This window comes from Peromyscus leucopus, chromosome 1 (genome assembly GCF_004664715.2).
Source record: "Peromyscus leucopus breed LL Stock chromosome 1, UCI_PerLeu_2.1, whole genome shotgun sequence".
Classification (NCBI taxonomy): domain Eukaryota; kingdom Metazoa; phylum Chordata; class Mammalia; order Rodentia; family Cricetidae; genus Peromyscus; species Peromyscus leucopus.
Window position 1 is genome coordinate 200075 of NC_051063.1, and position 9525 is coordinate 209599.

The 9525-nt window shown below is 54.1% G+C and overlaps 1 long non-coding RNA gene across 1 annotated transcript; it reads right to left on the reverse strand.

The window, feature by feature from the left end:
- Nucleotides 1-1332: 1332 nt before the first annotated feature.
- On the reverse strand, nt 1333-7391 carry LOC119087817. The gene is made up of 3 exons (XR_005091284.1): nt 7244-7391; nt 4041-4213; nt 1333-2241 (listed from the first exon to the last, which is right to left on the reverse strand). It is a non-coding gene; the product is annotated as an uncharacterized LOC119087817 (long non-coding RNA).
- Nucleotides 7392-9525: the final 2134 nt, after the last annotated feature.

The window sequence follows — 9525 nt, forward strand, 5'->3', positions numbered from 1 at the left end:
AGCTGGAGGCAGACTTGTGAGGGACAGATCCTTCTGGGTGACAAGGAGTGGCTTCTCTCTCTGTCCACCTTGAAGCTCTACCCACCCAGTTGAGCCCCAGGCCAAGGTAGGTTGTTCAAACTGGAACCTAGGACAGCAAGTGACACCCTGACCCTCAGCTTCAGGCTAACACCTTCAGGAGGTCAGCCACATCCGGTCTCCAGGTCTCGGATCTGAGTCCACCAAGCGCCCCCTGAGACTGGCCAGGGGAGACCCTGACTGGTAAATGTGCATGTCACAGAAATTGTGAGGTGACCTCTGCTTGTGTTATTGTGACTGGGGAGTAAACCTGAGCACACATGAGGATTGCAGTCCAGTGAGACACTCGGAAGGTTTGGGGGACCAGCCCTGTCCTGGCTCTGGGGGGGGAGACTAGGGGTGTGTGTACCCTGCCATCCCTTCCCTTCTTTATTGCTTCCTACTGGGAGACAAGTAGGCCCCTCCCCTTCCACCCACACTGAGTCCTGATTGGCTCACAGGGTCCAGTTTCTTGCGTGGTCATTGGCTCTCAAGCGAGTCTGTGATATAGAACAGTCAGTGTGCATGTGGTCTCTGGGATGAGAACCTGGGAAGGTACAGCCTCTGGGTGCCAAGAGCCCCAGGGAGGGTGCTGGGAGCCTTCGGTGGAGAGAGAGGGTTGCTATGAATGAACCATGAGGCTATGGGTCATCCAGCCTAGGTTGGATTTTTTTTTGTTTGCTTGTTTTTTGTCTTGTTTGTTTGTTTTCTGTTCAGATAAGGCCTGGCTGTGTAGCCTAGCCTGGCCTCAAACTCCTGATCCTCCTACCTCAGCCCCGTGAGTGCCGGGGTCACAGGCGTGTGCCACCACAGCTCCTAAAGCTGAATCTTACTGTGCTTTCTGCTTACACAGGCACTCCTTAAGATCCCCGTGGCCATGCTTGACAATCGACCCCAACACTCTGCCTGGCTGCATGCTTCTCGGTCACTCTTCTGTCTGCCTCTGGCAGCTGGCAGCCTCTTCCATTATGGCCTATGTCCCCAGCTTCCCACCAGGCTTCAGGGTACCTCAGAGCCATTCATCACCGTTGGTTGGATTCCTGGGACATAATGTTCATCCCCTGGAACGTTATGTCTCATTAGGAAATGAGACACAAGGTATAAATCTAAATGAGATGTGAGACAGGCTGTGACCAGCGGCCACCGGTAGTTCTGTGGCAGTTAATGAAGTCATCATTAATCCTCTTCAACTTCATCGAGGAAGCCTTTTCTTTCTTTTCTAAGATTTGCTTATTTTTATTTTTGTTATGTATGTGAGTGTCTTGCCTGCACGTAAGTCTGTGCACCATGTGCGTGCCTGGTGCACATGGAGACCAGAAGAGGGCATCAGATCCTCTGGAACCGGAGTTATAAAGGGTGGTGAGCTGCAGTATGGGTGCCGGGAACTGAACCTGGGTCCTCTGCAGGAGCAGTCAGTGTTTTAATCTGTGAGTTATCTCTCCAGCCCCCACAAAGCCTTTCTTGCTGTCCTAGGTGAGTGGGGTTCATAGCAGGTGACAGCCCAGCCCAGGTAAACCAGCCAGGGGCAGCCCTCAGAGGTGAGCTGGTCTCATGACTGAAAGTAGATGTGGCATGCCCCAACATGCAAGTGGTAGGACAGTTTTGGTTCAGATGGGTGGAAAATTGGTTGCACAGCAAAGAGAGAATTTGCTGGAGGATGTCAACAGCTCCTCGGCTTCCCTATCACTCTCCCTAGCTTTCTCTGTATTGCCAGGGTCTCTCTCTCTCTCTCTCTCTCTCTCTCTCTCTCTCTCTCTCTCTCTCTCTCTCTCTCTGCTCCACAAGAGGATGACAGCAGTTCACGCCTGTGCAACTTCATAGGTGGGAAAGGGCTGGGTTTTCTTCTCCCTTCCTGGCTCCAATACCCATCCTGGAACTGGCTTGTGTGGGGTGTTTGGTCTGCTCAAGTTTAGGCTTTGGCAATGTGCTTTCCTTCTGCGGCTGAGTCCAAGTGATGATCCCCAAAGACACCAGGGCCACTGTACTGCAGGGAACATGAGTGACCATGGGAGGAACTGAATCAGGGTCAATGGTTTCTCCATCAGTGGGGCTGGATGAGGCAATACAAGCAAAGATGGTGGCTTTGTAGCACCAGGGCCCAGGTTCCCTCACTGTTGTGGCTCAGTGCTGGTTCTGGTCCTCTTCATACTCCATTGGCTCATCATAGCTTCTATACAGCTGTGGCTGGGGGAGAAGAGTAGAGAGGAGAGGGGAGGAGGAGCATGTCCCTTCCCTTCAAAGTCATCTTGCAGCAGGATGTAAGCCTCCTGGTCATTCCTTGTGGCTAACCCCACACACACATGACCCACAAGGAGATGGTGGGGTGGCACAAAAGGAAATAAGTAGCCACATCTAACCCAATCACTGCCTTGTGTGTGTAATAGAGTTCAGAGGGAGGGGCTGAGTCGAGTGGAGCACTCCCATCATGGTGGAAGGCTGTGGCTGAGCTAAGTGGAGCACTCCCATCATGGTGGGAGGGTGTTGTTGAGCTGAGTGGAGCACTCTATCATAGTGGGAGGCTGTGGCTGAGCTGAGTGGAGCACTCTCATCATGGTGGGAGGCTGTGGCTGAGCTGAGTGGAGCACTCCCATCATGGTGGAAGGCTGTGGCTGAGCTAAGTGGAGCACTCCCATCATGGTGGGAGGCTGTGGCTGAGCTGAGTGGAGCACTCTCATCATAGTGGGAGGCTGTGGCTGAGCTGAGTGGAGCATTCCCATCATGGTGGGAGGCTGTGGCTGAGCTGAGTGGAGCACTCCCATCATGGTGGGAGGCTGTGGCTGAACTGAGTAGAGCACTCCCATCATGGTGGGAGGCTGTGGCTGAGCTGAGTGGAGCACTCTCATGATGGTGGGAGGCTGTGGCTGAGCTGAGTGGAGCACTCCCATCACGACTAGCCAGCAGGGAATGGGGAATGTCAGCACCTGGCTGACTACCCTCTTTCCCCTCTTATTGTGCCCTGGCCCTCAGACCACAGGTGGTGATGCCCAGTCAAGGTGGGTCTTTCCTCCTCACATAATCCTCTCTGGAAATACTTTTGCAGACATCCCAAAAGAGAGCCTCTCTAGGTGATTCTCAGTCCTGTCAAATTGACAACGAAGATTGAGTATGACAGAGACAGTTTGCCTGGCGTGGGGTGGGGGTGGGGTGCAGAGGCAGAGGATGGGGAAAGCATTGGAGCTTGGGTGAGATTGGAAATGTCACTTCACAGTGCTGGGAAGCGTGAGGTGGGGTGAGGTGATGTGAGAAGGAGGAGAAGGAGGAGAGCTGGTGGGGTAGGGACCCCACTACCTAAGCCTGCTGAAAGGCCCAGGCCTACCAAGTTGGGGACTCTTAGGGGTGTCTCCATGGGTGTGTTGTCCTATGGGGTGGAGGTTCGGATCTCTCCAGCACTGAGCTGTTCACGAGGAGGGGCGGGGTGGTGGTGGTGTTTGGGGGGGCTCAAGGCTGGGGCTGTGTGCTCAATGCCCTCACGTCCAGGCAGCTCCACCCCCCCAAGCACCTGAGGAAACCACAGCCAGAGAGCAGGGCCAGCAACTGCACCCCCAGGAGGAGGGAGGCCCCAGATCTGGAGGAGGGAGAGGGCCATCTCTCACATCAAAGGTCCCTGGAGACCCGGGGCTGTCACTCTTCCCAAGAGTTGACACCTGTCCCGCTGATGAGGTCTTTTCCTGCGTCTTACATCCCAGCTGTCATTATTGTGCTCTGCAGTGTGGTTGGGAGTGGGGGTTGGGCACACCCCCACGGGGCCGTGTTTCTGGAATTGGTCCCTTCTGTGAGCTCATATGAGCCCGTGCCAGCTGGAGGGGGCTGGGCTGGCCCTGCTGGCCCCTGGGGACCATTTTCGGAGTTCTCGGCTCCCAAGAGGTAGGCCAGACGCAACCTGGGACAGATGGCAGGTGGGAGGTGCCTGTGTGCTGGAGATGTTTGGCTCCTTACTGAAGGTTGACTAAGGCACTTCTCCAAACACACAGCGCAAGACTCACATTTCTCTCCTGGGCCCTCACAGCAGGCGGCTTCCTCCAGAGGGGCTCTTTGTGGGGGAGGCACTGGACTTCTGGGACAAATGCTCTTGCTCATTGATGGGATCATGCTCTCTTTCTTGTGGTCTTTTCTGGCCATGGGTAGTGGTCCTGCACAGGCTTTGTCCCAGGAGGAGCTGGGAAGTTGGGGACAGAGACTTATTCTGTCAGGCACTCCTCACCGCTGGGGTCACACTAGCTCTTCTAATAGGTGGGTGAGGCATGTGCTCGCTCTGAGTGGAGATAATTGAATAGCAAATGACTGATTTGTGTCAAAACGCCTTAAGCACAAAAGGGAAATCGTTGGTTTGGGGAGGGGTAAGGTGGCTGCCAGGGAGGGCTGCGGTTGGCTAGTTGGCAGAGCGCTTGCCTGGCATGCACGAAGCCTTGGTTCAGTCCCCCAGACCACGTAAATCAGGTGTGGCGGCATGGTGGCCTATAATCCCAGCACTGGGGAAGTAGAGATGATCGTGAGTGGGGTGCGGGGGTGGGAGGTGTGGGTGTGGTGTGTGTGTGTCAGACATTCTCTTTGGCTTCCTACCAAGTTTTCATCCAGCCTGGGATACCTGAGATTTTTGTCTTAATAAATAAATAACCAGCCAGATACATCAACAGTTTTTGGGAGAGAAGAGCCAGAACAGATATAGAGGCATGGCTGGCGAGCTTTCAGGGGAGGCCAGGGAGGGCTTCACGGAGGAGGAGACATGAGGAACGAGGAGAGCTGGTCCTGGCCAGGGCCGGGGTGACAGGAGGGATGGTAAACATGGCGGCCTTGGACGCGGGACTCCAGCAATGAAGCGGGTTGGTGGAGCTGGGACTTCAGGAGCCTGGAGCTGATGACAGACACCAGCCGTGCCATGGTGATCTTGAGGATGGGAGCCACGGCTGTATTAGTCGCTGTGACGAAACACCATGACCAAGGCAACTTATATAAGAAAGCGTGTAATCGGGCTCATGGTTCCGGAGGGGTAGAGCGGATGGTGGAGCAAAGGCGTGTCGCCAGGAACTCACATCTTAATCCCCAGGCGGGAGGCAGCAAGGGACACAGAGAATGGTACAAGTCTTTCCCCAGTGACACACCTCCTCCAACATGACCACACCTCCTAATCCTTCCCAAACAGGTCTACCAGCCGGGACCTAAGTATTCAAACACGCGAGCCGATGGGGGCCATTCCCATTCAAACCACCACAGCCATCCTTCCCGAGGACTGAGGACAGTGGTGAAGGTTTGTGTCCTTGGTCACTGACTCCAGGCACTTGGGCACACCCTTCTGTGCACAGAGGACTGCCCAGAGGAGAGGCTTGGCTCCATTTCACCGATGGGGAAACTGAGACTCGGCTTGGTGATGGAGCGTGTGTGTAAATAGCTGGCTAGGGTATGCAGCTCCCCACAGGCTCCAGTCCTGGCCTCTACCCAGCTTAGGGTGACCAGGTTGCCCTGAGCTGTTCCCAGCAGAACCCCGGGAGTGCATCTTAGCGCCCCTTCCCTTCCAGACACTGGTTTCCTTTCCCCACTTTTGTGAGCACGCAGGCTGGTATTTCCATCTTGCAGCAGATGGAGGTGGGGGTGGCCCTGGGCACTGGGATGGAGCTGGCCCTGCTGCCAGGCTGGCGGCCCAGCAGATGCTCCCCAGCCTGGAGGAGGGGGAGGCGCCGCCCACGTCCAAGCTCCCTCCTTGGAGGCAGTTTGGAGCAGGACGGTTTCCCTAGCACATAAATGTCATTTCCTTCATGCCTTCCTTTTTTATCCGTGAGATGAATTCGGCTGCAAGCTCCAAATGCACACGCCGGCTTCATCCTGCAGACGCCACCCAGGCGACTCCTCTGCAAGGCTCCACAGCAGAGGACCTGTGAGGCCTGGCAGCTCCCGAGTGGGGTACACGCTGCCCGTGTCTCCTGGGTCCTGCATGGTGGATGCTGCCGTGGCTCTGCAGGAAACCCCATTCTGGGCCTGAACTCAGGCCTCCCCAGCTGAGCTAGGCTTAGCAGACAGGTCAGAAAGGGTTCCTGGCCTGGTGTGTGTGTGTGTGTGTGTGTGTGTGTGTGTGTGTGTGTGTGTGTGTGTTGAGGTTTCCTGCCCAGCCTCTCTTGAAGGTAGGACCTCAGGTCCCTGGGGATGCTTACTGATGGTGGCTGCCTCGCCTTAACTGAGACGCTTAGGTGGGAAGTGAGCCTGGCCAGTCAACTTTTTTTATCCTCGAACCAGTTGGATGGTTCCAATGTAAGAAAAGCCAAGATAAATCTCAGTGGGTGGAGCGCTTGCCTGGCCGCCAGAAACCCTGGGTTCCATCCTCAGCCTGTGCATGCAGTGCCCGTAGAGACCAGAAGAGGGCGCAAATGTCAGTGAAGGGATGAGAAGGTGCCGTAGAACATGGCTAAGGCAGGGGAGCTGGAGACATGCTCTCTTGAAGGGAGGATGACCTCGCCTATGCAATGGTGACATCCTAGAGGTGGATACTAGACCACAAAGCTCAAAATCTGCCTGGCCTCTGGGCTTCCAGGGTCTGAGACCTGAAACATTCGTTCTACGTGTTCCACAGCATGGCGGTCACTGAGGGGGACTTAGTGACCCGACTTTGTCTCTCACCAGACTAGCGGCTGCTACCTCACCCTCCTGTAACAGATCTGCACGGATGGGTCTGGAAATCTGACTGCAGTGGTGAGGGAATAAAGGACAGATACGCGTACGAGAAAAGCTGGGGTCAGGTGGGCTGTGCACACTTTGCCAGAACCACACCAGGGGAGGTCTCTGTAGGTGAGCCGTCGGGGAGGAGGAAGCTGCAGTTGCTAGTTTTTGCTCGCACTGGTCAGGATTCATAAACACTGATTCTTGGATCAGAGGAAGGCTTGGCCTTTCCCAGCCTGAGCCGGGGAAAAGCTTTGCCAGAGTTCCATTGGCTACAAGGCCATGGTCAGTGACGCGGCCTGATCAAGCCTCTGTCAACAATACATAGTCACTCAGGACTTCCTTGTATCTCTCACTCCTTCCTCCCCTCCCTCCTCCCTCCCTCCTCCTCCCACCCCCACCCCCACCTGCTTGCCTCCTGGGCACGCTTTACTCTCACCAACTTGTGGCTTTTCCTTTGTTTTCCTCCTGAACACCCACCCTGTGGCGTAGCGGTGGCCTCACTCTCCCAGCCCTGGCCCACTTCCCGGAAGCCACCTACCCTTGTCTCGCTGGGTTTCTTCCACGGAGCCCCTAGGTGCCCATCTGAGCACCAGCTGATCAGAGACTCTGAGGGTCAAGCGGCTCACTCTGGGGCTGGAGGCACACAGACCATGTGACAAAGGCCACTCGCCTTCAAATCTCTTCAGTCCCACTCTCCCCGTCCCCCAGGAACCGTTGGGAACAATTTTAGATCTCTGGAAAAGTTGAAAAGAATGATAGGAACTTCCGCCCACTCTCCTCCAGCTCTCCCGTGATGAACGTCTGACATCGCCAGGGCATAATAACCAAGCCTGGCGAGGTTGGCAGGGCCAATGACAGTTCCCGAAGGGCCGACATGCACTCCCCCACAGCCTGGGAAGTCACCTTGTGCGGCAGAGGGACTTGGCAGGTGGGGCTCTGTTATAGATCCTGGGATAGGGATTCAGGGCCCAGACTTCCAGGATAGGCGTGATGAGTCCCATCTTGTGAGCTATCCTGGGCTACTAATGGGAGGGAGGGCTGGGGTTCAGGAAGCCACAGGGAAGATGGATGACTCAGGAAGTGGGGAGATGACTCCCCATCACAGCTTTGAAAATGGGCCGAACCAAGGGGCAGGCTAAAGAGGCCCAAAGCACCCAGGTCTGCTTGTACCTTGGTGTTAGCTCAGGATAGCCCATTTCAGCCTCCAAAACTGAAGTTTTTGGGTTACAGCTGTGATGACTTTTCTAGCGGCAACAGGAAGCTGGGACAGAGGCTTCACCAGTCCCTCCTCCCCCACCCCAGCATGGTCCCTGTGCTCCAGGGCCCCAGTGCAGGCACCATGGCATGTTTAACCCTGTCCCCTCTGGCAACAGCAGTTTCTTGATCTTCTGAAGTTCATGACCTTGACTGACTGGGGGATACCTGCTGGTTACTGCGGAATGTTCCCAACCTGCTATTAGCAGATGTCTTAGTTAGGATTTCTGTTGCTGTGAAGAGACACCATGACCACAGCAACTCTTACAAAGGAAAGCATTTCACTGGGGCTCGTTACAGTTCACAGATTAGTCCATTATCGTTATGGTGGTAAACAGTGGCGTGCAGGCAGACATGGTGCTGGAGAAGGAGCTGAGAGTTCTACATCTTGATCTGCAGGCAACAGGAAGTGAACTGTGACACTGGGCATAGCTTGAGTATAGAAGACCTCAAAGCCCACCCCCACAGTGACACACTTCCTCCAACAAGGCCACACCTCCTAATAGTGCCTCTAGAAATAGGGACCGTTTTCTTCAAACCCCTACAGATAGTTTATTTTATTGGGGGAGGGGAGCTAGACCAATCTTTTTTGGTCCTCATGTGGGGTGTTTCTGCCTATCTCTGTCCATACATGCACCCCATACTCACATTGACAGTCTCCAAATCACACAAGGTGTAGCAGCCTCGTGACTGGGCACAGTGAACCATACCTGTCATTCCAGTACCCAGAAGGCAGAGGTGAGAGGATCAGGAGTTCAGTCCAGCCTGAGCTATATCAAAGTGTCAAAGGGAATGCTCGCTCTCTCTTTCTCTCTCTCTCTCTCTCTCTCTCTCTCTCTCTCTCTCTCTCTCTCTCTCTCTCTCTCTCTCTGTGTGTGTGTGTGTGTGTGTGTGTGTGTACGTGCCATGGAACACATGTGAAGGTCAGAGGACAAGCTGCAGAAGTTGGTCTCTTCTTCTGCCATGTGGGTCCTGGGGATTGAACTCGGATCTTCGGCATGGTGGCAGGCACCTTTACCTGCTGAGCCTTCTCCCCGCCCCCTTTGTAAGGGCTCAGTCCCAGGTATTTTATTATAGCAAAGGAAAATGCTCGCCATCTGGATCTAAGTTGTAACACCAGGAGAGACATTCAGGCTGGAGATGAACAAAGGTGTTTGGAAGGATGTCTGTGTGTTACCAAAAGAAAATGGTCTTCAGGGAACTGATTCACTCCAATTTTACTCTTAAAACTTAGCACATGGTTTAAATTATAAGTCATATTTTACAAATGTTTTAAACTTTTCTTAATGTTATATTTGCACATTTCAAATAAGTCAAAAACCCTAGAGGCCATTGTTACTATGAAATTCAGATTTATATTCTTCTTTTTTTCTTGAGGCGGGATTTCTCTGTGTCACCCTGGCTGTCCTGGAACTCACTTTGAGACCAGGCTGGATTTGAACTCACAGAGATCCGTCTGCCTCTGCTTCCCGAGTGCTGGGGTTAAAGGCATGCGCCACCACTCCTGGCCAGAACTGCATTCTTACAAGGCCCTTTCTTTTTATTGATTTGTTTTTGTTACTGAGA